Here is a 26,737-nt window from a genome sequence, read left to right as displayed (position 1 = left end):
CCTCATTGTGGCTTTGATTAGCATCTCCCTGCTGATTAGAGGTGTTGAACATTTTTTCATATATTTGTTGGTCATTTGTATGTCTTATTTTGAGAAATGTCTGTTCAGAGCATTTGCTTATATTTAATTAGATTGTTGGGTTTCTTTGCTATTGATATGTTTGAATTCCTTGTATATTCTTGATATTAATTTCCTGCCAGATGAGTAGTTTATATTTTCTCCCATTCTGTAGGTTGTCTTTTCACTCACTTTATTATTTCCTTTGCTGTGCAGAAGCTTTTTGGCTTGATGTGATCCCATTTGTTTATTTTTTCTTTTGTTGCCTGTGCTTTTGATGCCTTATTCATAAAATCTTTTCCCAGAACAATGTCCTGAAGGATCTCCCCTATGTTTTCTTCTAGTAGCTTTACCATTTTGGGTCTTATATTTGGGTATTTGAGATACTTTGAGTTGATTTTTTTTATAGGGTGGGAGGCAGGGTTCTAGTTTCATTCTTCTGCATTTGGATATCCAGTTTTCCAAACACCATTTATTGAAGAGACTATCCTTTCCCCAATGCGTGTTCTTGGCATCTTTGTAAAAAATCAATTGGCTGAGATATGTGGATTTTCTGGGTTCTTTATTCTGTTCCATAGGTCTGTGTGTCTGTTTTTATGCCAATACCATGATGTTTTGGTTACTACAGCTTTGTAGTATATTCTGAGGTCTGGTAGCATGATACATCCAGCTTTGTTCTTTTTGCTAAGGATTGCTTTGGCTATTCAGGATATTTTTTGATTCCACAAAATCTCTTTGGATTTTTTTTTAATTTTGTGAAGAATGTTCATTGGTATTTTGATAGAGATTGCATTGAATCTGTAGGTTGCTTTTGAATAGTACTGTCACTTTAACAACATTAGTATTTCTGATCCATGAGCATGAATGTCATCTACAGTGCTATAGAACACTAGAACTTATTACTTCTACCTAGCTGTAATTTTGTATCCATTAAAAATCTCTTACATCCCTCCTTTCTCCCTACCCTTTTCAGCTTGTGATATCCTCTGTTCTACTTTCTACTTTTCATTTGTTTGTATCTTCTTCAATTTCTTTCATCAGTGTTTTGTAGTTTTCATTTTACCTCCTTGGTTACATTTATGTCTAGGTTTTTTTTTTGGTAACTGCTGTAAATAGGTTTGCCTTCTTGATTTCTTTTTCAGCTAGTTTGTTTTCATAGATATAAATGCTACCAATTTTTGTGTATTAGTTTTGTTTCTTGCAACTTCACTGAATTTGTTTGTTCTAAAAGGTTTCTGGTAGAGTCTTCAGGTTTTCCTATAGATAAGATCATGTCATCTGCAAACAGGAACAATTTGATGTCCTCCTTTCCAATTTTAATGCCCTTTATTTCTTTCTCTTGTCTAATTACTCTTGATAGGACTTCACATTTATATACTTTGAATATTTAAAATGTTTACATAGATGTCAGAATCAACTTTCATTTTTCATAGTAAAAGAAGACCCTATTTGTTTTGTAGTTTTAATATTAATCAATTATTATTATCTGAGACAAATTATTTAACAAATTAAACCATCTTTTAAAATATATTATCACAAATAAATTCCATAAGGAAAATATCTACAACTGTTTTTATGAAAGAAAAAAAGGCTTCTCTAAAGTTGCTTTTTCCTGGTGCTATGGCACACACCTATAAATCCAAGCACTTTGGGAGGCCATGGCAGGATGATCCTTTGAGCCCAGTAGTTTGAGACCAGCGTGGACAACAAAGTGAGACCTCATCTCTACAAAAAATAAAAAAGAAATTAGCTGGCTATTGTGGCGCATGCCTGTGGTCCTAGCTACCCGGGAGGCTGAGGAAGGAGGATCACTTGAGCCAGGGAGGTGGAGGTTTCACTGAACCATATTCACGCCACTCCACTCCAGCCTGGGCAACAGAGCTAGACCTTGTCTCAAAAAAAATTAAATTAGTTAAATTAAACATAAAGTTGTATTGTAGTTAAGAAATTAGGAAAGCAGAAAATGCTTCTTTTTTCTTTTTTTTTGAGTTGAACAATGAAAACACATGGACACAGGGAGGCGAACATCACACACCACACTGGGGCCTGTCAGGGGGTGGGGGGCTGGGGGAGTGATAGTATTAGGAGTAATACCTAATGTAGATGATGGGTTGTTGGGTGCAGTAAACCACCATGGCACATGTATACCTACGTAACAAACCTCCACGTTTTGTACATGTATCTCAGAACTTAAAATGTAATAATAATAATAATAAAAATGGCAAAAAAAGGAAATGCCTCTTGTTAGAACAGATTACATATCCTCATTGCTTTTTATAATAGCCTATAATAACAGAATATCCACAAGGTGGCAGTAATATATCAGTTTCATCCTCTGAAATTAAAACTTGCCTATTCAATAATACAATGGATCTTTCTGAATTCAATCTAACACGTAGAATACAGCAATTTGACTTAATAATTAGCCTTTAAATTTATAGTCTTTTATTATCACTTTAGTGTTTTGAATTAGTTTGTATTTTAATATACTTAAATGAATTAGTCCTATGCAAATTGACTAATTTGACATGTGAAGGTGTTTTTATTCTATTTTCAGAAGTTTAGCTTTAAAAAAATTTCTAAACTTCGATATCTGGTGAGTGTTAATGTTTTTATTTATTAAAAGGTGACAGAACACACGATATTCAACTGACTTTTTTAACAAGGATGCAAAAACAGTTTAAAGGAAGGATACCTTTTTCAACAAATGGTGCTAGAGCAACTGGACATTCATAGGTACAAAAACTAAGATTGACCTAAATTTATACTTTATATAAAATTTAACTCACATAAATCACAGGCTTAAATGTGAAATGTAGTATTACAAAACTTTAAGTTGTGTATGGTAGCTCGTGCCTGTAATCTCAGCTACTACTCAAGTGGCTGAGGCAGAAGGATCACTTCAGTCCATAATTTGTGGCTACAGTGAGCAATGATGGCATCACTGCACTACAGCTTGGGCGAAACCTCGTCTCAAAAATAATAAATAAATAAACAAATTTATTAATTCATTAAACTTTTAAAAATAGAAGAAAACTCTTGAGACCCTGGGCTAGGCAAAGAATTTTTAGGCTTGATATCAAAAACAAAATCTACAAAAGGAAAAAGTGATAAAACTGGACTTCATTAAAATAAATAAACACCTTTTTTTTTTTTTTTTTTTTTTTACTAAAAAGACCTTGTAAAGAGGTTGAAAAACTGAATTACAGACTGGGAGAAATAATTTGCATACCATATATCTGACAAAGAGCTCACATCTAGCATATGTAAAGAATTCTCAAAACTCAATAGTAATAAATAAAGTATCCATTTAGAAAATTGGCATATGTGACCTCTGTGTATTATAACTTAAACCTCATGTGACTACAATTATTTCAAATGAAATAAACAAAACAGTAATGCCTGTTTCTAGAATACAAAATAATCAGAGAACATAGAATTTTACAAAGTTAAATTATTGGGCCATTTACTTAATTTAAATATTTTTAAATGAATGTACCCATTTTGCTTGAAGCTGTGTGCAAGTATGCTTGTTTTTTTTTACGATAATATGGTCACATGAGCATATACTTTATTTTTTAAAAGTCTATAGTTACCCCACACAAGTTCTTATTGATTCCCTCATTCTTAACACCTGCACAGTATTTCATTTTATAATTAATGGATTGTAGGTTTATTCTTTTACTATCACATGTGTTGTTCTCATGTTTTTTTTTTTTTTCACTAAAAAGTGTTGCAATGCACAAAACTACAAATATAAGGAGGGTCTTTTCTGGATCTCTGTTGAAAAACTTTGAATAAAAATTACAAGTTCAAATCACATGTAAAATAAACATTTTAATTAATAGGGCTTTTATGCAAGATGTTAGTAGAAGCAGCACAGTTTTATTAATATCCCTGAATCTATCACAAAATCTGACTGAGCAATTGGGATAACGAGGTATTAACTATGACAAAACAATGTAACAGGGTGTCATCATGAACCTTTTGTGAGGTTAAACCACAGGGACCCAGGGGAATCACCAACTTTTTTGGAAGAAGGAAAGGAAAGGAAAAAAATCTTTAATGGCCCTGAGAACTGGGAAAACTAGAAATACAAGCGCTAACATCTATGTTCCTAAATTCAGAGATTCCTACTAGGCAAAAAGAACTTAGCAGATTAATCTGAGAACAGCAGCTGAGGCTGGCAGAAGGCTTCCTGAGCCTCAACTCCCAGCTGAGAGTGAGGATGGCAAAAAGCAGGTGCTGTGAGTGGTCTGTATCCTATGAACCCTACAAATTAACCACCTCTAAAACAAAACCCTGTCCTAAGGAGAAACTGCAGGAAGTCAATTATAAATTGAGTTGGGAAGGACACTGAAGCTCAAGAAAAAGAGAAACTCCAGGTTAAGATGCAAGAGAAGAAGGGAAAAGGCAGTTTTCTGCAAGTTCAAGCACAAATAATTTCTTTACCTTCTAGTTCTAGAAATACCAGGTGCTGTGTATATAAAGCAGGAATTTTGGATGAATATTATATAATTTTCCGACCCACTGTTACTAATCCAGTCTCCCCTGTACTCAGATCTTCCATGCTACAGACAGACTGACAGATGCTCAGCAAATAGTAGCTAATATTTTCTAGGAAACTAGGTGCTAAACGAGTTTTCTTAAATTTCTACCTCCAGGTCTGTAAGTTGATTTGAACTATTATCAGTTCCTGGTTCTGCACAGGTTGTTGAAGACAGGACTTCTCTCCTCCAGTGGAAACTCCACCTGCTCCCAATCAACCATCCTTTCCTGTAGCCTTGGAGACACTACTCAGTGTAGCACCCCGCCCAGTCTAGAATAAGCACACTCATCATCAATCGCTCTCATTTTCTGTCTTATCTCCATTCCATCTACATATATTTTTTGTTTTCGCCAATGTTTTTAAATAAGCAACTGTACAAGCACAACGATGACAACAAAAACCTTCCTTTCCCCAGTGTCATAGTGAGCAAGGAATATATTTAACCTCAAATAAAAGACAAAAACAAATGCTGGATAAAGCTGAGAGAAAGAAATGCAACCGTAGGTGCTCTGGCAATACAGAAATGATACAACTAAGAAAAATAGAAGAAAAGGAAAAAGAAGGTATTCTGCAGGATGATTTTACTGACTGCATATCTGTAATGCCTGGGAGTCAAAGGATATTGTTTATAGAAATGTAGTCATACTTAACGGCACCAGGGGAAACAAAGTTAATATTATTATATCAAATTGGGGGATGAAAGATCACATAGGGAAGACAAGAAAGAGTTAATATCATTGTTCTTAGTTTAGAGACATTAGGTACTCTCAAAGAAAGAGATGATTTTATGAAATTACATAAGGTAGCCATCAGAATAAAAATTTAACTCTTCCAAATATCACAACATGAAAACAAAATCAATAAAAACAAACAAGACAGCAAAAGAAGATAAGTGCATATAGATCATAGCATAACATGCTGTAGCCAAAATATAACCAAACACAATTTACCAATAAAAGTAAGTGGGCTTGACTCTCTTATTAGAGGAAAAAAAATTATCAGATTAAATCAAAAAGGGAAACTCAATTCTATGCTGGATATAAGATAAAGTGTTTCAGAAAGTTTAAAAATAAAAGTACAAGCAATGAATAAAAGGATCTTCTCTTCTTGCGTTACAGAGTATAAAACAGTGAGTAAACACATCATACGTTTTCTCTTTTTACACTTAAATGGCTGGAGATGTTACACCACTAGTATGAATTTACTTCAGATATATAGTGGATATACTTTTATATGGTTAGAAACAGAAATGATAATAGTTAAGGAGAAAATAACATCTGCATTGACGCTAGGAAGAAAGAGCCATTGTTGGGTACACAGTGATCACATTACCATGGAGCAATCTGTTCCCAACTGAAATTTCCTTGCCCTTCTACTGAAATCATGTACGATTCTGCAAAAGTAGTTTTTACCTCCCACAAATCAGCCATTGGCTCTGCTGTTTTTGTCCACACAGAATAAGCATCAGAGCTAGATTTAGCTGTTGTATTATGGTATGAGACCACCACTTCTCCTGTCGTCCTTCCCAGTTGCTCCCCAACCTCTCCTTTTCCCTAGTTTATAAGACAGGAGAAAAGGGAGAAAGCAAAAAGTTAGAAAGAAACAGAAGTAAGATAAATAGCTAGACGACCTTGGTGCCACCACCTGGCCCTGGTGGTTAAAATAATAATAATATTAACCCCTGACCAAAACTACTGGTGTTATCTGTAAATTCCAGACATTGTATGAGAAAGCACTGTAAAACTTTTTGTTCTGGTAAGGCGCAGCGGCTCACGCTTGTAATCCCAGCACTCTGGGAGGCCGAGGCAGGCGGATCACGAGGTCAGGAGATCAAGACCACGTTGAAACCCCGTGTCTACTAAAATACAAAAAAATTAGCCGGGCGTTGTGGAGGGCGCCTTTAGTCCCAACTACTCAGAGAGGCTGAGGCAGGAGAATAGCATGAACCCAGGAGGCGGAGCTTGCAGTGAGCTGAGATTGCGCCACTGCACTCCAGCCTGGGCGACAGAAGGAGACTCTGTCTCAAAAAAAAAAAAAAAACTTTTTGTTCCGTTAGCTGATGTATGTAGCCCCCAGTCACGTTCCTCACGCTTACTTGATCTATTACGACTCTTTCACGTAGACCCCTTAGAGTTGTAAGCCCTTAAAAGGCCTAGGAATTTCTTTTTCGGAGAGCTGGGCTCTTAAGACACGAGTCTGCAGACGCTCCCGGCTGAAAAAAAAACCTCTTCCTTCTTTAATCCGGTGTCTGAGGAGTTTTGTCTGTGACTCGTCCTGCTACATTTCTTGGTTCCCTGACCGGGAAGCGAGGTAATTGATGGACAGTTGAGGCAGCCCCTTAGGCGGCTTAGGCCTGCCCTGTGGCGCATCCCTGTGGGGGACTCCAGCCAGTTTGAGCGATGTGGATCCTGAGAGCGCTCCCGGGTAGGCAATTGCCCCAGTGGAATGCCTCCTCAGAGCAGTGTGTGGTAGGCCCCTGTGGAGGATCAACGCAGTGGCTGAACACCAGGAAGGAACAGGCACTTGGAGTCCAGACATTTGAAACTTGGTAAGACTGGTCTTTGGAACTTGCCTACTCCATTTGAGTGGAAGTGTGGCCTGATCACCCACTGGGTGCCTGTACTGGCACTTTGCCTTTCGTTTTTGAATTGACTTGAATTGCTTGATACTTTGGTTTTTGTTTGACCTGGCTTGGATTTCTGGATACTCTGATTTTGGTGTTGATTCTGGTTTGGTGAAAACTGAAAAAGTGTGTATGTGACCTTTTTACCCATTCTTTGTTCTGTGGTGTGCGTGTGGTGTGAGCTTGGTGTTTTGTCTTGAGGAAACTTGGGTCAGACACAAAGTAAGCCTACTCCACTAGGAACTATGTTGAAAAATTTTAAGAAGGGATTTAATGGAGACTATGGGGTTACTATGACACCAGGGAAACTTAGAACTTTGTGTGGAATAGATTGGCCAACATTAGAAGTGGCCTGGCCATCAGAAAGAAGCCTGGACAGGTCCCTTGTTTCTAAGGTATGGCACAAGGTAACTGGTAAGTCAGGACACTCAGACCAGTTTTCATACATACACACTTGGTTACAGCTGGTGCTAGACCCCCCACAGTGGCTAAGAGGGCAGGCAGCAGCAGTGTTAGTAGCAAAAGAACAGATAGCCAAGGAAGGATCCCGCTCCACCCGCCGAGGGAAATCAACTCCTGAAGTTCTGTTCGACCCAACATCAGAAGATCCATTGCAGGAGATGGCACCAGTGATCCCAGTGGTGCTCTCCCCTTACTAGGGAGAGAAGCTCCCCACTTTTGAGTCCATAGTGCTTGCGCCTCCACAAGACAAACATATATACAAGTGTTTTAGAGTATACTAAATGTCTCTTCAGCATTTCTAGGTGAAATCTGATCAAATCTCACAATGTTCAATAAATAAATAATGGTTATTTAGAAATCATTTTGCAGTGGTGGATTGTGATTGAGATTTTACAAAATACTTTAAAGGAGAAAATTATACATCTAAATGAAACAATGAGAGTAAAATTGCAGTTAAATACTATTTCCTAAACAAAGCACTTTTTTTCTTTTGTACTAAATCAGTCTTTTCTAAACCAATCACAATGAGCATTAAGAATGATTTTCAGAGTATTCAGGACCCATCGTCTAATGGTATAAATTGGTCCTAATTTCATACTCTTAAACCTGAAGCTTTTTGGAGTAAAGTCAAAACTCAACAAAACTGAGGTTTCTTGTTTCTTTCTTTCTCTTTCTTTCTATCTTTCTTTCTTTCTTCTTTCTGTCTTTTTTCTCTCTCTTTCTTTCTCTCTCTCTCATTCTCTCATTCTTTCTTTCTTTCTTACTTCTTGCTTTATTATCCAGGCTGAAGAGCAGTGGCTCAATCTCAGCTGACTGCAAATTCAGGGTTCAAGCAAGTCTCCTGCCCCGTCTCCTAAGTTTCTGGGATTACAGTCATGTGCCACCACTCTTGGCTGATTTTTGTGTCTTTAGTAGAGACAGGGTTTCCCCTTATTGGCCAGGCTGGTCTCTAACCTGATCTACCAGCCTTGGCATCCCAAAGTGCTGGGATTACAGGTGTGAGCCATCACACCTGGCCTCTCTGAGGTTCATTTTTCTATGCAAAAGAAAATGGTAGGATGTAGTTCCCTGTGAATTGTGCATGAACCCAAGAATTTTACCTACAGATCCAAGAGCTCTCTTTGTGCCTCAGATTCTATTTTTGAACAAAATAAAGCCTGTTCTACTCTAGACAGAAGTTTATCACTGAGTCACAACCTGAGTCAAATTTTGCTTTGGTCTTTGTTTCCCCAAGGCATAAGATGAAGTTTTAATCTTACCTTTCCTAATTTCCTTCCTTCAGGAAAATGTTCTCAGACATCACACAAGCCTTCCAGAAACAACCCGTCTGCCTCTTCTGTCTGACCTAACTCGTAGACCACATCACTACAGGCTGCGGCCCTAGCTTCTGTAGGCCCTGTCTCTGCCTTTCCTGGGAAGAAGCCAAAATTCCTACCTGCTGCCCACATGCGGGGAACTGTCACAGCAGGAGGACATCAAAACCAATATTCTTCTGAAGAATCTAGTGTGCATTGCCAGGAAAGCCAGTCTCTGGCAATTCCTGAGTTCTAATGAACAAATGTGTGGGTTCCACAGGGAGAAGAAAAGATATTTGGAGCGGTGGATAAGAGCCTGCTTCATTTGCCATACGCTCAGGAGCACGGGGCTCATAGACACTGTGAGGGGCAACTAAGGAACACTGGGTAAGTGATGGCTCTGAGAGCACTTTGAAAGCTGGAGGATGGCACAAGTAAAGAGATTAGGGGGAAGATGAAGAGCATGAGGATTATTCTGTTCTGTACTGGAAGTCATGTAGTGCCTAGGTATCAATGATAAAAATTTAAATGGAATCTGTGAGAATACCTTCCTTCCTGGAACTTGCATTTCACTGAGGGAGTGATGAAGTTAATAATCATTATAATAATGTGACTATTTACTTTAATATTCAAGGCACTGTAAAGAGCTCAATATCAGAAAGGGTTTCTGGCTATCTAAACTACAAGTTCAAAAGCCTTCTATATAAGAAACCTATTTACCAACACTGGAAATAATAGAATAAAATATGCTAGAATTAGCAAGGCACGGTGTCAATGGATTCCAATTCTGATGCAAGATGCCACATTATCTGTAAACTGGCCCTGCTTATGATTTTCCTATTAAACTGGTTGGGTTGCATGTCGTGGTTCTACATTCTGAGATCTTCCCAAATCTCTTTCATATATCATTCCTTGATTTCTTTATCAATGGGGGTCTGACACCCAAAGCGATTTGTTTCTCTGATGTTCAAATTCATAATTCCTTTATAGGAGAAGATAATGAAGCAAATGAGATCTTTTTGGGCAAAAATTCAAGAAAACCAAAGAAAGTTAAATGAAGAGAGCAGGAAAACAAACCAGTGGATTGTAAGTATTAGGCCTTTTCCCTCAGATTCGGCCTCAGACAGACATGCTACAAACGTATTCACTTATCATTTGAGTGGAAATCATCTTGGTTAGGATTTGAGGAAGATTTTTTCTCATGGCTTCCAATCCTGAGGGTACAATGCAGCATTGATTACTGCTCAGAGAGAGTGGTCAGGCTATGGAGTAGGGAGATTTGGTACTAAAGGCTAATTTGAAAACATAATACTGCAAAAAATTATCTGTGAATCACCATAAATTCCAATGACTCTCATGTAGGTTGTCTGATATCAAAGGGTGTATATTGAAGAAATGATGGATAATAACCTTTCTTCGGGTGTTTTAGGAAGTCATATAATGAATAAAAGTGGCTTAAGAAAAGAATGAATTTGGCTTCTAGTATTGTTGAGAAACAATAAAAATAAATGAAAGAAAGGGAGGAATGATTAATTTCATGGTTCTGAAAAGTGGGAAGACATGAGTTTATGTACATAGCTTATTGGTAGAATACATCAGTCAGTCTAGGCTCAGTGGCTTAAATTCATAATCCCTATAATTTGGGACTGCTATATCAGGAACGGGTTTTAAAGATGAATTTCCCTTGAATGATTATTTGTTTTTAAATCCTGCGATGAAATATTTGGTATTAGAAAGCTCAATTATATTTTCCTCATTAAAGGAGTGAGTCAGAGCAGTGGCACATGCCCCAGTGTGTGAGCTCAGAGCTCAGTGCTTAACCCATCACTGGCCTAATGGACAGATTTCATGACCTCCAGGTGAGTGTCAACCTGCTGAAGTGATGACCACACAGTGCCCTTCAGTCATGGCTGGCTGGCTGGCTTGCTTGCCGGCTTTTTCTCTCTCTCTGTCTGTCTCTCTCTCTCTCTGTCTCTCCTCCTCTCTCTCCCTCCCTCCGTCCCTCCCTCCCTTCCTCTCTCTCTGTCTCTTTCATCCATGCTGGAAGGCAGTGGTGCAATCTCGGGTCACTGCAACCTCCACCTCCCAGGTTCAAGTGATTCTCCCTCTCCGCCACCCAAGTAGCTGGAATAACAGACACCCACCATCATGCCCAGCTAATTTTTTCTTTTTTTTGTATTTTTGTAGAAATGGGGTTTCGCCATGTTGTCCAGGCTGGTCTTGAACTCCTGACCTCGGGTGATCTGCCCGTCTTGGCCTCCCAAAGTGCTGGGATTACAGGCATGAGACACCACTCTTGGCCTTAGACATGGTTTTACTACAGACAATTTTTTATTCTTTATTAATCTTTCATCTTATAAAAGGGAACAGTCTGTAAATAGCATTTATAAGCATACTTAGTAATACAGTCCTTAGGATCATATGGAAAAAATAAATGAAAGCTGGTGTAATGCTAAATGTCATTCAGTTTCCTCTTGATTCTGGGCCTTTTGGGTCTGGGTCCCTCTGTGCAGCCAAGGCAGGTCAGATGGAGAGAGATGGTCCAGACCTGGCCAAATGGGTTCTACACGAGCCTCCTGGGTCAACACTGCCTTTCAATAAAGACCTGGGCTGTGATGACTCCAGCCGTGTTCTCCACCACAGTGGGCAGAGTGCTCATAGTGGGTCCTTGGATCATGGGAGACCCCATTATATACATTGAACAACATGCCATCAAAGCATTTCCCATCTGACACTGCCCGGGGCCCATAACAAGCTACAGCAGCACCATAACCTTTGCCAGCATGGAGCCCGAAGTCCTTTTGGTTTATCTGTGTGTATGAGTAAACACACTTACGCTCACCTGTGCACACCCTCACACCATAGTGTACACTGTCCACAGTGGCACCGCCTGCTACTGAGGCCTGTGCCTTTTATCAAGTCTTATTTCAAGCTGGCTCAGCATGAGGAAATTGTGTATGCAACACTGACTTTCCACTGATTCACTCAAAAATTACTAAAATCATTTCAGGTAGTGTGTGCTTTTCTTTTTCCTGCTTTGAAAAACAACCTCCAGAGGAGTTTTTTTAGCCAATTATTTAAAATGTTAATGAAAGAACCAGTGAGTGCAGGGGCACAGAAATGAGCAGTTGATTTAAGTCATTCCAACACATAAGCAAGTTCCAAATGTACTGAGAGGTGAGGAGGGGAAGATGCAAAGGGCGCCTTGGGAAGAACTGCTTTTGCCATAAGCCCTTGGCGGCTCCCAGCATGCCCACTGTGATGGCATTCACCCCACTGCAGTCGTTGTCATCAATGTGAGTTTGTTGTTTTAGAAGGATCTGTTGTGGTCAGGGTTCCACCTGTCCTTCCCTATACCATGGCCTTCCAGGCAGTTCTAGGCAGGTCCCAGCCAAAAGGTACTGGGGTAGGAACCAAGGACCAGGCCCACAGAAACAGGGACCCCAGGGGCTTCCAAGGGTGAGTGCTGGCTGCCAGGTGCAGAATCCACAGAATTACCCACCATGGGCGACAAAGAGACCTGTGCAAATCCCTAGGGAGTGTGTTAGAATTTCCCCAAATACTGTAAAAGAGAAAAGTGCTCATACTTTATCACGTGAAAGACTAATGATGTCTAGGAGCTGACACAGAACAGGAGGACTCTGACCACCGCAGGACCAGCGAGATGTGTCAGGACAGAAATGAGCAAGCTTGAGTCTCCGGGCACACCTGGGGAAAGAGTAATGCAAGGCACACCTCAGGGCTGTACTCACTCCTCAAGGCAGGCTTGGGTCCCAAGGGTAAGGGCGAAGAGACAGCCTTCCCGTATCACGTAGTGTGGATGGCAAGGCTGCAGGGGATGTAGTCCTCTTGCCGGTGGGCTGCCAGAGACCTGGCAGCCAGACCCACTTCTTAGTGATGGCACATCCATTTCCCCTCTGGGATGCATTTCGTCATATTCACTTTGTACCCACGATTCTTCCTGACAGCCTGAAACAGCAGGCTTTGCATGCTTTTCAGGCCTGGGATCTGGCCTTATCCCAGGGGCTTCTGTTTCACCCACAACAGGCTCGCCTCCACACCGGAGACCTGGTCACTGCTGACAGCAGGGAGAGAAGCAGGCAGAGGGGTCCAGCACAGCCCTCCTGCATTCAGAAATCCTATTTTCCAACGAACATTACCAGCTCCCTGTTTCTGCTCCCAGGAGGAGCCTCGGGTCTCAGGAGTGGTCAACGCTGAGATGACCTAGCTATTGAAATTCTGATCTCCATAGTCTTGAGGTCTCTAGTGTTGCCAGGAGACTGTCAGGAGGAGCTTGAGAAGTAAGAGGCACATGATGTTTCACACTGCTTTTCCCCAGTGCAGCCAAGGGACAGCCTCTGCACACTGAGGTAATTCTAGATGATTGGCTCCACGCTCTTCCCTCCTCCTTTCTAGTGAGTTTAGTGCTGGCTGACTGTAGAACACTTTATTCACAGAAGCAAGTAGAAAAAATTGTCACTCTTAATTCACATGCTCCAACGTCAGACCGGGAGTGACCGGTTCTGGAGGGAAGTGACAGGACTGGCTCATCTGTGTTCTCATCAGCCACCTCCATGCACTCGGAGGTGGATTTCACTGGTGTTGATACATGCTTTCACATACACAAGAGGTTCTCCGAGGGACAGAAGTGACTTCATACCCACCGCAAAGCCATTTCTGCTGCCAGAGTCCCCAATCTCCAATCACCAAAAAATTCTCCACCAAGGGGCGAGCTCCAGCCATCTCACTTGTAATCAGTAGCATCGACATTGTCTGAGAAATATTTATTCTGTCCATTTTAAGCTTAATTTTCACAAACACTAAAAAGTAGTAAAATAGGCTTTAGATTTTCCTCTAACTATATTTATATAGAAATCCCTGAGAAGGCAGCTGTCAACTTGAAATTCACTATCTACAGTTAATTAACATCAAGGTGCAGGGAGGGACCCTGAGCCCCATCCCTGTGCACAGCAGGGGCTGGGCTGTCATTGCAAGAGAGCAAACCTGGTCTCCCTTCTGTGCAAAGAGGAGGGGGTGGGGGGGGCACGGCGGTGGAGGAATTCTTAGCCATCAGCACAGATGCTGGCAGGCCTGCTCTTCACTCACTCTGGGAGCCTGAAGTTCCCACCATGATAACACCACATTGCCTCACAGAGGCCCCTGCTTTTCTGTCCTTGATAGACCTCAGGGTAGGTGGTGCCAGGGATCATAAAGAACTTAACCAACTGGGAGAAGAAAACAGGCAAAGGAAGGAAGTGTGAATGAGGAAAAAGAGATGAGGCAACAGGGGTGGGAGAACGTGGTGATAAAGCCAGGGGGGACAGTGTGGTGGCAACTGACAGGAGAGGAGAAGGGGGCCCATGCTCATCAGTCCCCTCCTTCCTGAACAACATGAGGGGTACAGGGAGGGCGAGCCCTCAGTGAGTGAATGCAGCAATTCAAAGAAACAAAAATAGACAAAAATTATAAATGTTCTCCTAGGACACCAGGTTTTTAGGGAGGCCACTGTGAGACCTCTGAATGCCCGATGCCCAGTAGTGCTGAGGGGGTAAGTGACAAAAAGCCTGCACCCCCCAGCCCTGTGCACCATCTGAGACCAAGGAGCCTGTGTCACCAGTACCTAGGGCTAGAGGAAAGAGCTTCCAAATGGCTCAGGAAGATGAGTGGGCATTTCACTCCCCCTCTGGGACCAGATGACCACACCTCCCCTGAGGAATCCCTTACCCAAAATAATTGAACATAATAATGTTGCTTAAATATAAACTGGCTCATCTGATAACCCTGACACTGACCCCAGGACACCCCCCTCAAGGTGGCTCCAGTTCCTCATCATCTAGACTTTTCTCCCTGCCCTCCCCACACTCCCTGAGCCTGGCTGGAGGCCTGCTTGTCCCCTCTACTGCCCACTTCAAAGAGAATAATAAACCAAGAGCATGGGCTCACCACAGGTCGAGGAAAGAGGCTTGGTGACACTTCCTTTGACTTGGAAAATTCCTCTACTAGCAAATCTTCTTCCACATGGCAAAGATGAGAAGTGCTGGGCCAGTAGCCAGGCACACAGCTGCAGAAGCTACCTGGACCTGCCTCATGGGCCAAAGGGAAGGGCTGCCCACAGGCAAGCCACGTCTAGAGCGAGTCCAGAGAGACCAGGGAGAGTCTGGGATCCAATCAGGGATGACCCTTCTTTCAGCTGGGTCTGGTGGGTTTTCAAAATCCAGTCTTTCCACTGGGGCCATATGAAAGCTCCCCGGGAGGTCAGGCTTCCAGTCGCACCAGAGCCCCCCGTGAAGCTGTCATTTTCTCTCAAGTTGCATACACTGGCCAGGTAAAGGCAGCTTCTACTCACCAGGCAAGTGGCCATCTCACCTTCAGATTTGCCAAAGAAATCTGGGTCCTGCCCCATACTTGCTGGCTTGGCAGGCTTTTCAAAATGCAGGTATCTCTGGAGCTGTTTTGTGGACACCAGGAGTGTTACTTGACAAGCCCTGTGCTAGCCCCAGGGTACCGTGTGCACCTGGGTAAGGCTGGAACACATGGGGGACAGGGACCCAACATGCCCACTCTGGAACAGCGTGGGACCTGGAGAAATCACCAGTTGTTTGCTGTCCTGCCATTGCTGTTCTACACATCCCTGGAGACTATGAGCATCAGTTACAGTGTGGTAGTGGCTGGTCAGGACCAGAAATGTCCATTTTTGACCTGGAAGCAGCAGACACCCAAAGCCTAGGGTAGACGTGGGGGCTCCATACCATACCCAGTGCCAACTTCCCATGGCAGAAACAGGAAAGAATGTCTGGCAACCCACCAAGGGTCAGGTGCCACATCAGCTCAAGCAGAAGCTGCCTGACACTGGCTGTTCCAATGACAATAGGACATCCTTGGGAAGGTGGAGCCATTTGTGAGAGCTCAGGATGGGTGTCCTGGAAGTGCCACTTAAAGGCGACTGAGGCCTCTCAAAATCCCTGTGTTAGAGCTGCAGCTCTCCATGTGGGCTGCAGTGCAGTCACCTGTGGAGCTTTAGGACAGGCCCAGGGCTCAGCTTCCTGGACTAGTTCCTTGAGAACTTTCGCAGCAGGGATAGCCGGCTTGGAAAGGCATGCCTGGGAGACCATGTGGCACTGCCTGGCTGGGTCCTGTACTGACAGAGGTGAGCGTGGAGCTCGTGGTGACTTGGTAATGCTGTGAATTACGTACGTGTGGCAGGAAGGTGCCACAATGCCAAGGCCCCAAGTCTTGCATATTCCATGAGGTTCGCATGAGGTTGAACTAAACATCAAGTGCAGTCCTCAAAGGAAAAATAAAAGAAATACCCACATAAGGGACTCTTTGGAACTGAGCCTGGAAGAGAGGGCTTCCTGGTCCACTCCAGGAGAATTTGCCTAAAATAAGTTTGCTTCCCATTGCATTCTCTTTGCTTGTTCTAAACATCACCTCCCCCCATTCCCTTAATTTGCATCATTCTGGGCTCCTTACTCTTGTTGCATCCTTTTTTTACATTTTAAGGATGTCTGGATTCGATTTACTTAAGAGCATATATGGCTTAATTTTGTGTTTCTGGTAATCATCTATTACATTTCCCCCATTTTATCAAATGACACGTTTTCCTCATATCCATTTTTAATATGTTAAAGATTTTGTATCCAGTTTATCTAAAACTCCTTGATTAAAATGAGTTTAATTTTAGCAATACATACATGCTTATCTCTGCATGGTTTTATAATTTGACAATAAATGTTTGTCCCTAATATATGACTGTATGGATAATACTTTTTAGAAAGATATAATAAAATATGATATCTCTTTCTCACTTGATCATGTGGCTGAATGAGTCAATCCCTCCATCAAATAGAAATATCTGGCATCACTTAATCTAACTAATAAAAACATCCATTGTGCACGTGCACCCACAATGAGAAGAAAAGACCAAAGCAAACAGCCAAAAAGGAGAGAATCCCATGATTTCTGTGTAAACTCCTACAGATATCATAAATATTTATTGCTAGAAACAGTATTTTAAATGAAAGGTCTTCAGGCAAGTGTATTAAAACTGCCTTGGATACAACGGGCTCTATCACTTGTAAAACTTGGCAAATTGGATAACAATTAAAAATACAAAATTACACAGAAAATACCCTTTAATAAATTGAGGTTTTTTTTTATTGAGACGGAGTTTGGCTGTTGTTGCCCAGGCCGGAGTGCAATGGCACGATCTTGGCTCCTTGCCACCTCTGCCTCTGGGTTCAAGCGATTCTCCTGCCTCAGCCTCTCGAGTAGCTGGGATTACAGGCATGTGCCACCATGCTTGGCTAATTTTGTATTTTTAGTAGAGACAGGGTTTCTCCATGTTGGTCAGGCTACTCTCAGACTCCCAACCTCAGGTGATCCGCCAGCCTCGGCCTCCCAAAGTGCTGGGATTACAGGCGTGAGCCACCGTGCCCGGCCTCATAAATTGATCTTTAAACAAATCTTAATTGAGGTTCTCTAAAGGGAGCCTTTTAGGCAACATGCCCGCTGCGTGTACTGATGGCTAGGGTGGCTGGTGTCAGGCAAATCGATGTGGCTCCCCTAGCCCCTTCATGGGAGCATCCTAGAAAGACAGCGTGGAAACGCGAGAGGCCTGGTGGTGCCGGGAGCCACCATGGTCCCCAGCCCCACCGCCTCACCCTGTCCTCAAACCCCTTGTCAAACGCACACGGATTCTCACGTCCTCTTCTTCCAGGTTGGCGGGCGCTTCTCCTGCACCTTGGTCTGGCGCTTCTTCTGGGCCTCCTCAGCCTCCAGTTTCTCCTCCTTGGCCACCTTGTAAGGTCACTTGGGTGTCCGCAGGTGGCCACTGACCTTGGTGCTGCCCTTCCGCGCCGGCCTCTGGGGCTGGAAGGTGGGCGCGGGCGCCTTGCTGAGGCGGACCCGGGGCACCATGCCCGGCCGCAAGCTGCTCCCCCGCAGGCGCTGCAGGGGCAGGAGGCTGGCCTTCCGCTGGGCGGGGTCGGCAGAGCCCCAGGACCCGGGCAGCGGGGCAGGTGCGAGGCCGGCTTTTGTGGAGCCCTCCCGGTAGCCCGCGGCCACTGGGCAGGGCCCCTTGTGCTGCTCTGTTCCTTCGGCTTCACCTGCCTCCTGCGCCTGCCTCCGCATCCCCCGCCTCCACGCCAGAATTTCCTGAGTCGCCAGGATTTCCTGCATCACCAGCCGCCTCTTCGCCATGCACAAGGAGCACTCGGGGCACACGGTCTGGCACGCGAGGGCCACGGCGGGGCTGTTAGAGGCTGGTGGTCATCCTGACCATGTGGTCCAGGGCGCCCAGGTCCTCCGGGCCATGCACAGAGCGCGGCGTCAGCGCGGACAGCTCGCAGTCCCTGAGCCTCTGCAGGCTCCAGCCATGGAGCGGAGGCAGCTCAAGCTGGTAATTTTCCCCCAACCGCTCCTGGCAGGGGCGCTCCAGGAGCCTCTGCATAAGGCAGACATGTAAGTGGCCACTCCTCTGGCGACATCCCATGGCGGGGGCCCTCGGGTGGACACCTGCCCCTACTAGCTCAGGGCTCTGATGCGATCGGTTCGACCCTGCATGGTGGCTTTCCACCCTAACGCGTCCATCCTTCAAGGTCAAGACCTAGGACATAGTTCAACAAGTAGTTGGTGATGATAGCATGCCCTGACTGGGCCAGAACAGCCTCTTTAGTAAAACAGTGCAGGAAAGTCATGAAACACATCCTCAGCTCCTTTCTTCATTTTCACTTTAATTCCGTGATGCCTCTGTGTCCGTCTGACGACATCTCTCCTGGGGTCTGGGACTCTGCTGGTCTTCAATGCCTACCTAGAAGGGTTCCTGACCGTCATCAGCCATGAAAACCTCAAAGCCCTTCGTCATCAACGTGGGATCCCTGGGCCAGTGGCATCAGCCACCAGGAAACCTGTTCTTCTACTCATTTCTGGGCCCCACCCCAGGCCTATTCAAAGAAAGACTTCAAGGGCAGGGCCTGGTAGCCTGTGTTTCCAGCAGATCTCTGTTAAAGCTCAAATGAACCAGCCCAGGTAATGCTTACGCAGGAAGCGCAAGGCTGAGAGCCAGTGTCTAAGGCAACTGTGCCCATGGGGCCAGGGGCAGCTCCTTCCTGTGCAGCTATGTTTAGGGTTGCTCCCTTCCCTGTCCTGCCAGTTGACGTCAATTTGGGGGCACTCAGCTAAGGCCACCACGGTATATCCACGAAGTCGTGGTAGCAGGCGACATTAAGGCCAGTCTAGCCATTGTTAGTCTCCTGCGCCTTCTCAACGCTCACCCCCGCGGCACCAGAGTCTGCAGCAGCCCCACTGCTCCAGGACGCCCTCCTCCAGGACGCCCTCCTCCAGGACGCTCTCTATGCCCTCAACGCCGTGCTCCTCCTGGTCCTGGAAAGGGTAGAAAGAGTCGTCTCAGGCGATGCTGCGGGTGTGGGGCAGACTGGAGAAGTCCTGGAACTCTTTGTAGTCAGCTCCGTCCTCCTAGACCTGTGTGCCTAGAAGTGGGGATAGCCGTGGCGGGGTCATGCAGCGCGCCCCGCCACCCTGTGGCTGGGTCCCAGCCAGCAGCACCACGCTGGCGGCCAGAAGCGTGGGCGGGGTGGGGGGGGAGGCCTGCAGGGGTCAGAGGCTCTGTCCCGGAAAGCCTGGTGGGCGCCAAGGTCCCTGCTTCTTGCTTCTGTGTCCCCAGGGAAGCCCTAGCTCCGCCCCCAGCCCGGCGGAAACCTCGCTTCTTTTACATTATTGTTTTTATTTTAATTTTTTAGGACATTGATAAAATCACTCTCTGATTTTTGAGATTAAAAATTAAATAATTTTCAACTTTACCCTTTTTTAAATGTTTCACTATTTTAATGCTTTTATTTTTTGTATATTTTAATTATTGTAATTTATATCTTCCATTATTATGGAAGAATTTTAGAAAAGTCTTTTCACATAATAAAGTCTAATTAATTAACTATTATTTATTCTCTCCTCTATCTCAAATAGGTACTTTAACCTTTTAGAACACTTTGTTTTGAGACTGTTGTTACTTATGTGACATTTTAACTATTATTCTTCACTCTTCTAGTGAATTCTTAATGTCATTGAAAGGGTACATCTTTCTATACTGAGAATTAAACATAGTTCTCAACAATATTCTCAAATATTAAGAATATCACCTTCCAATGGCATGTTAAGTATGTTCTCCTTCCCTTCTAATGCATATTACCCGCCCCCCGCCCCCTGCTAATTTTGTATTTTAGGTAGAGACAAAGTTTTACCATGTTGAACAGGCCAGTCTTGAACTCTTGACCTCAAGTGATCCACCTGCCTAGGCCTCCCAAAGTGCTGGGATTACAAAAACAGCAACTAAATGCTGGAATGATGACCGGGGGGACTCGTCTAGAGTCTCCAATGATTATCCTCCTTATAATAAGGCAGAAAGCCTTCCTCAGAATTATCTAGACTGACATTACTCATTGTCCAGACCTGTTAACAGACTCCTGCAACCAGTGCTGTGAGTCTCAAATGTGCTCCTTCAATAATGCAGTAGAAGGCCTGAGTTTCCACATAGTAGTATCCTTCAATGCCTGGAGACTTTTAAGGCATAAGAACGTATTGATCCTATGAACTATATGTTTTGTAAAATCTCGGGATATGTGAGGTGTTTGGACAAATTAAGTTTCAGGGTGATATCCACTATTGAGACAGAAAATTAGTCTAAAGAACTAAGACCTCAAAGTCCAGAATGAGAAAAAATTGTTTTGCTTACAGACTCCTTATAATTGTCTTACTTGTTTTATACATATAAGCACTAGAGGACAAGCTCTACCTGATATAGCTGGCCTAGACATATGCGGATTTAATTGTAGAAGTAAGAATTATACCTTTCAGGTAAAATGGCTACAAAAAATAATTAGTTGCTGTTTTTGAGACAAGTTCTCACTCTGTCACTCAGGCTGGAGTGCAATGGCACAATCAGAACTCACGGCAGTTTTATACTCCTGGACTCAAGCAATCCTCCCAACTCAGCCTCCTGAGAAGCTGGGACAACAGGTGCACACCACCACTCAAGGCTAATTTTCTGTTTATTTTTTGGTAGAGATAAGGTCTTACTATGTTGCCTAGGCTGATCTCAAACTCCTGGCCTCCAGTAATTTTTCTGCCTTGGCCTCCCAAAGCACTGGGATTATAAGTATGGCCCCTGTAACCAGTTTTAAATCAATTTTATTTAATACAGATAGCTTCCCAACTAAAAATACTTTATTAGAATTCTCATAATTTAGTAAAGCATTGTTATTACTGACCCAGTCTTCACTTATTTTCAGCTTAGATGCAAGAACAAAATTATCTTTATGTTTTAATTTGTTTTATTTTATATTTTCAAAGTGCACAATATGTTGTTTTGAGATATATGTGCATAAGGAAATGATTACTATAATGAAGAAAATTAACACATCGATCATATCACTTAGCTGTGCTTCTTTTTTCTGATAAGAACACCAAAAATCTAGTCCCTCAGAATATTTCCCAAAAGCAATACAAGATTATCTAATATACCTACAGGTTGTGCATCAGATTCATTTATTCTACATTACTGCACCTTTACCACTTTTACCCTTCATTTACCTATTTTCTTCCCACCAATGTAACCACATTTTTTAATGTATTGAACTTTGAAAAATCGATTTCAAATATGAGTGTGACCATGAAGTATTTTTCACTGTGTGTCTGTCTTATATCACTTAGGAAACCTGCCATTTTCATGTCTCCTAAATTTAGTACAGAAATAAAGTGCGAGTCAAGAATGTGTCTCAGTTTTGTTAGATTAATTTTTTCCAAGTTATTCTCTTTATCAGTTTTTACTTTTTATACTATAAAAGAGTGAAAATTCTTGTATTAAAAAAAAAACTGTAACCAGGCTATTGATAAATAACTTCTTTCAGGGATAAAAATCTCAGGAAGTTCAAGATTCCGGTATTAATGATTGACAATGTTCTTAATGGTCTCTCAGACTTATTTCGATTGTAAATAAGTCTTGGTGATATTCTAACATAAATTCTGACAGGTGAAGAGAATAAATAAATTAAGTATCTCTAGGAGAATCAAAAGAATAAGATTATCTTGTTTAAATGGCTAAGAAAATATGGTAAATAGATACAAAAACTTTTTCATCTTCCAAAATCAGAGTCAAATACTAAGTGATCATAAAGTAGCTAATTCTATCTTTCTGCCAAAGTGAATGTGAGCTACATTAGAAGAATGTCAGGAATAAATTTTTCCTTGAAATCTAGCAAAAATAATGTAATTAAATTATGAGGCTTTGTTGCATAGATTTTTAGCATCAACAGAAAAGCTCACAAAACATAGGTGAAAATCAAAAAGGAGTGCTGGGTTGGAGCCCTAAGGTGAATAATTTTATCATTTCAGATCACTTGGAAAAAGGCAGCGAGTCAAAAAAAGCTGGTGATAGGCTTTCTCTCTGCTAACTCCTAATGTTCTGCATGAAATATGTGGAGGCAGAAGAGGGACAGTTTATTATAGTCTACGTGATATAGAGTGAAAGAATAAGATAATCTTTCTGATAAGTATCTTCAAAATTTGGAGAATCATTCCTATGAAAATCGTTAATTTAAGGGACTAAAATATAAATAAGATGTTTCTTGCCACATAACCCTCAGCTAGCCAGGCTCTAAAAAGGATGACACTGGACACCTCCACACAGGTAAAAAGCAGGGTTTACTCACTCTTGAATAACTAACAACTGGTGCTAACCTTAGGCAGCAGCTTATCTATTTGGTTGAGGTTCAGCTTTGTTTCATTGAACAAATCTCTTGGGTTAATTTCAGTTGTGCCAGTCATTTAATTTGTTTTCTGAATCAAATGATAAGAATAAATATGGTTTAGACTGTAAACAGCATTCCCAGATACATTACAACTTAGTGTCCCATCTGCCTAATTTTGAACCTATAGGACAGGAATAAAAGCATTGTGAGAAACACCAGGTGATTTCCTTAAAGCCAAATACTCTTGTCCCTCCTACTTTTCTTCTGGCTTTCCTGCTGCATGGGACATGGCAATAAATGGAAGTTTCCTGCACAAAGAGGTAAAATTCACTTGTTGAAGATGTCAGTCTTCTTCTTGACCATCTCCTACATTGGTACAAACATGTGAGAGAAATGCACCTTCCGAATCATTTCAAATTCATGGTTTTTGTTAGGGCACATAAGCCGGTGCGCTAGGAGACATAGCTCTTACATTGTTTTATAGAATTTTCCATTCTCTATCATTTGGATTCTTATTTAAAATATAAGCAAAGTTTGTTCTTTCTACAGAGTGAAGGGGTTTATACCACTTTATGCTTATTAAGTAATTAAATTTATATGTCAGTTTAAATAAGGACAGCCTCCATTATTCTAAGTCCTGTTCCTGTTCCTCATCATCTTATATAGGACCCTTCCTCTTTCGATTGTTTATATTAAAAAACCTAAGACGATTGAAATCAACCTTGTAAAAATTATGCTACAATTATTTTAAACCCTAACATTATAGTGTTATCTTTGATATGAATCTGAAAATCAATTTATTTCTTATCTTTTGATAGATATTCATTAGTATGTTCTATCCTATTTTGTTACTTATACTTTGGAAAAGTTTCTTAATGTTAGAATAATATTTATACATATTAACTCCTCTACTTATCCATTTACTCATCTTATTTACTGTGTGATCTACTCTAAAAATTGCATTGAATAATTGTAATATATTAGCAAAGAAGACAAATACTGCCATTGCCCCCTCGGAATTTTCAATCTGGTAGTAATAAGTATAAGAATTTTATGAATATTATAATCTGATATAATATATTCAGAGAAGTTGTAATAGCAGAGCAATTGGGCCCTGAAAAACTGTTGTATGAGCTGAAATGTGATTAATAACTAGGATGTTGAGAAACAATAAAGTCTGTGAGGTCAACTTTCTCAGACTTAAAAAGAAAATAAGCACCCTTTTTATTCTTTGTAAGATAAGATATTCACCACTTCATTATTCTTCCCCACCCTGGTTCAAATATACAACTAAGACAAATGATTTACAGTGTGTACAAACTGAAAACACTCTCTGAAAAAGAAATCAGATGGACCCTCCCTCCTCACCTGGAGCAGCTCCACGTCAGGCATGCGTCATGTCTCCCACAGCTCTCTGTACGTGTCTTTCGTCCCTTCTAAATGTTGGGTCATTCTCACTTGACTGTCTTTTAGTTGTTGGAAAAGCTCTTTTGCTTGTCTTTCCAGTGCCTGCAGATGTAGTTGCTCCTCCTCTTCAAGAAATATATGCATCTTTTGATATTGAATACGGATTATCATGTTCCTTAATGACACATAGTGCTGCAGAGATGTTTGGTTAAAAGGATTACATGTTCTCACTCTCAATAGAAAACTTCAAATAATTATATGCTGGGTATAATCAAGCACGTTATAAACTTTCTGCCTCACTCTTGCAAGGAGTCTTGAATATTTGCTATCTTTTTCTGTCCATCTTTTTCAATGTTCCCATTCTCTCTCCCTTTTTAAATCAAACCTATATAAAGACTCCTGGTTTCTGTCACTGTGACGCTTCTTCACATTTGTTACTGAGTCAATTATTTCCTCTATTAATCTCTCTTTTAGGATTTTTCCATCTCTAATTCACCTACATGTTGAAAAACTTTTAGCCATACACTGTATTATGTAGTTTTTTTTTTTACTTTTACCGTATTTTTACTCTATATACTATTGTCTTTCATCTTCCTCATACCCAATCTTAATGAAATGTTGTCTCATCTGAAGTGTCTGAAAAAGTTGATACCAACCTTCAAATTTGAATTAGAATACACATCATGCTGTTTATCCAATATACTAGAATTAATTTGGCTAGCTTGTGTGGGCTTCTCTGTTTGAAACTCCTATTGTATCAATTGAAATCACTACATTTTCTGGGGATGAAATCACTACATTTTCTGGGGATGAAATCACTATCTTTACTGGTAGTTTGAATTTAGCTAAAAATTATAGCTAACATCGTGTTTATTTGCATAAAAACAAAGAAAACATTTTCATTCTTACCTCTAACGAATGAAATTTGCTAGTTTCCTGATTTAGATTGTTTCGTGTCTCTTGATTGATTTTCCATAAATAGTCCATTTCCTTTATAAGTTTCTCCTACAAAAGAAGGAAGAAGCTTAGCAATAATGAAGACAGTATAGTAGATTTCATCCCCTTATCAATAAATAAAGGCTGTCATTGAAAGAAACATAAATTAAGTTAGAGTGGAGTGGTCAGATTTTTCCAAGTTAAACACATTTGATTCTAATAATTTGGACGTGAAAAGTGATAGAAACATAATAGAGAGTTTTAAGGGACCCTTCAGATAATATCATCAATTTTCTGAGAAACTGGCTTTTATATAACCTGACTTTGAACAGTGTTCTTGGTGCTGGCCACCTGCTCCACAGCTCCATTCTATATGTTTGAACACAGTTTCTAAGGAAACCTCCTTTAGCGAAGTCTCAACACAACTATGATTAGAGTGTCAAATTAGTCAGCAACATTGAAAGGACACATTTATGTGTTACGATTGACATGGAATAATCACCACCTCTACCATCTGCATTGTCATCACCATCATTATCATAGGCCCTCATCATTCTTATTTGGGAATCTACATAATTCAAACTGCCTTAGAGGCATCAGGTACCCTGTATTCCTCAGCAGCCCATCCTATTGGGCTGTGGCTGTGAGCCATGTGCTCTGGTGACTCAGAGCAGGGCCCACAGAACAATCTCTTGTCAGCCTCACAGAAGAGCTCCTTAGTCTCCTCATGGAGCACACCGATATTGTGTGAGCTGTTGATGTTCTGAGGTCTGGTCTGTCTGGCTAGGGAAGCCAGCTTTTTGAGTGCCACACTGGTGTTGAAGTTGGGCTTCTCTGAGATTTGTCTGCACAAAGGGCAGTGAATTGGTGCTCTGCCTTCTTCTGAGCAGAGGCAGAGGCAGGGCCTGCAAAAGCTGTGCCCACAGTCAATGGTGACCGGGTCTATGAGGTATTTCAGGCAAATGCAGCAAATGAGCTCATTCTGGAAGACTCGCAGGGCATCTGAATCCATGTTTCTGAAAATAAAAAAAAAAGTGAGAATTTATTTCTCTTATTTTTATTTGCCCCGATGAAAAGGAAAAAAAGGCTGGTGGACAATTTTCCTTGTCTACTTGAGCTCTGTCCAATATGTCTAATAAGTTAGCTCCAGTACAAACTGAGACATAGTAAATGCAAACATGCTGGATTTATAAAGTTTTCCCTCAATAGTCATCGAAGATTCAGTCCAGGACTCCCTGAGATTCCAAGATCCTAAGATGTTCAAGTCTCTTATTAGTAAATGGTGTGGGATTTGTATGTAACCTAAACCTATCCAACTGAATACTTTAGATTACTTTGAATGCCTAATACAATGTAAATGCTGTATAAATACTTGTAATGTCATACTGTTTAGGAACAGCAAGAAGATTAAAAATATGTACATGTTTGGCAGGGCGTGGTCACTCATGCCTGTAATCCCAGCACTTTGGGAGGCTGAGGCAGGCGGATCACGAGGTCAGGAGATCGAGACCATCCTGGCTAACACGGTGAAACCCCGTTTCTACTAAAAATACAAAAAAATAGCAGGGTGTGGTGGCACCTGACTGTAGTCCCAGCTATTGGGGAAGCTGAGGCAGGAGAATAGCTTGAACCCAGGAGGCGGAGG

General features: G+C 41.8%; 1 pseudogene; it reads right to left on the bottom strand.

Annotated features, from left to right (window-relative positions):
* LOC129485349 (tripartite motif-containing protein 64C-like) overlaps positions 1-26,104 on the bottom strand; it is a 109,125-nt pseudogene extending 83,021 nt beyond the window's left edge.
* Positions 26,105-26,737: the final 633 nt, after the last annotated feature.

The sequence above is a fragment of the Symphalangus syndactylus genome, chromosome 6, assembly GCF_028878055.3.
Source record: "Symphalangus syndactylus isolate Jambi chromosome 6, NHGRI_mSymSyn1-v2.1_pri, whole genome shotgun sequence".
In the NCBI taxonomy this organism is placed as follows: Eukaryota; Metazoa; Chordata; class Mammalia; order Primates; family Hylobatidae; genus Symphalangus; species Symphalangus syndactylus.
Note: the sequence above shows the minus strand (reverse complement) of the source record. Positions and strands in the feature narration are given on the sequence as shown.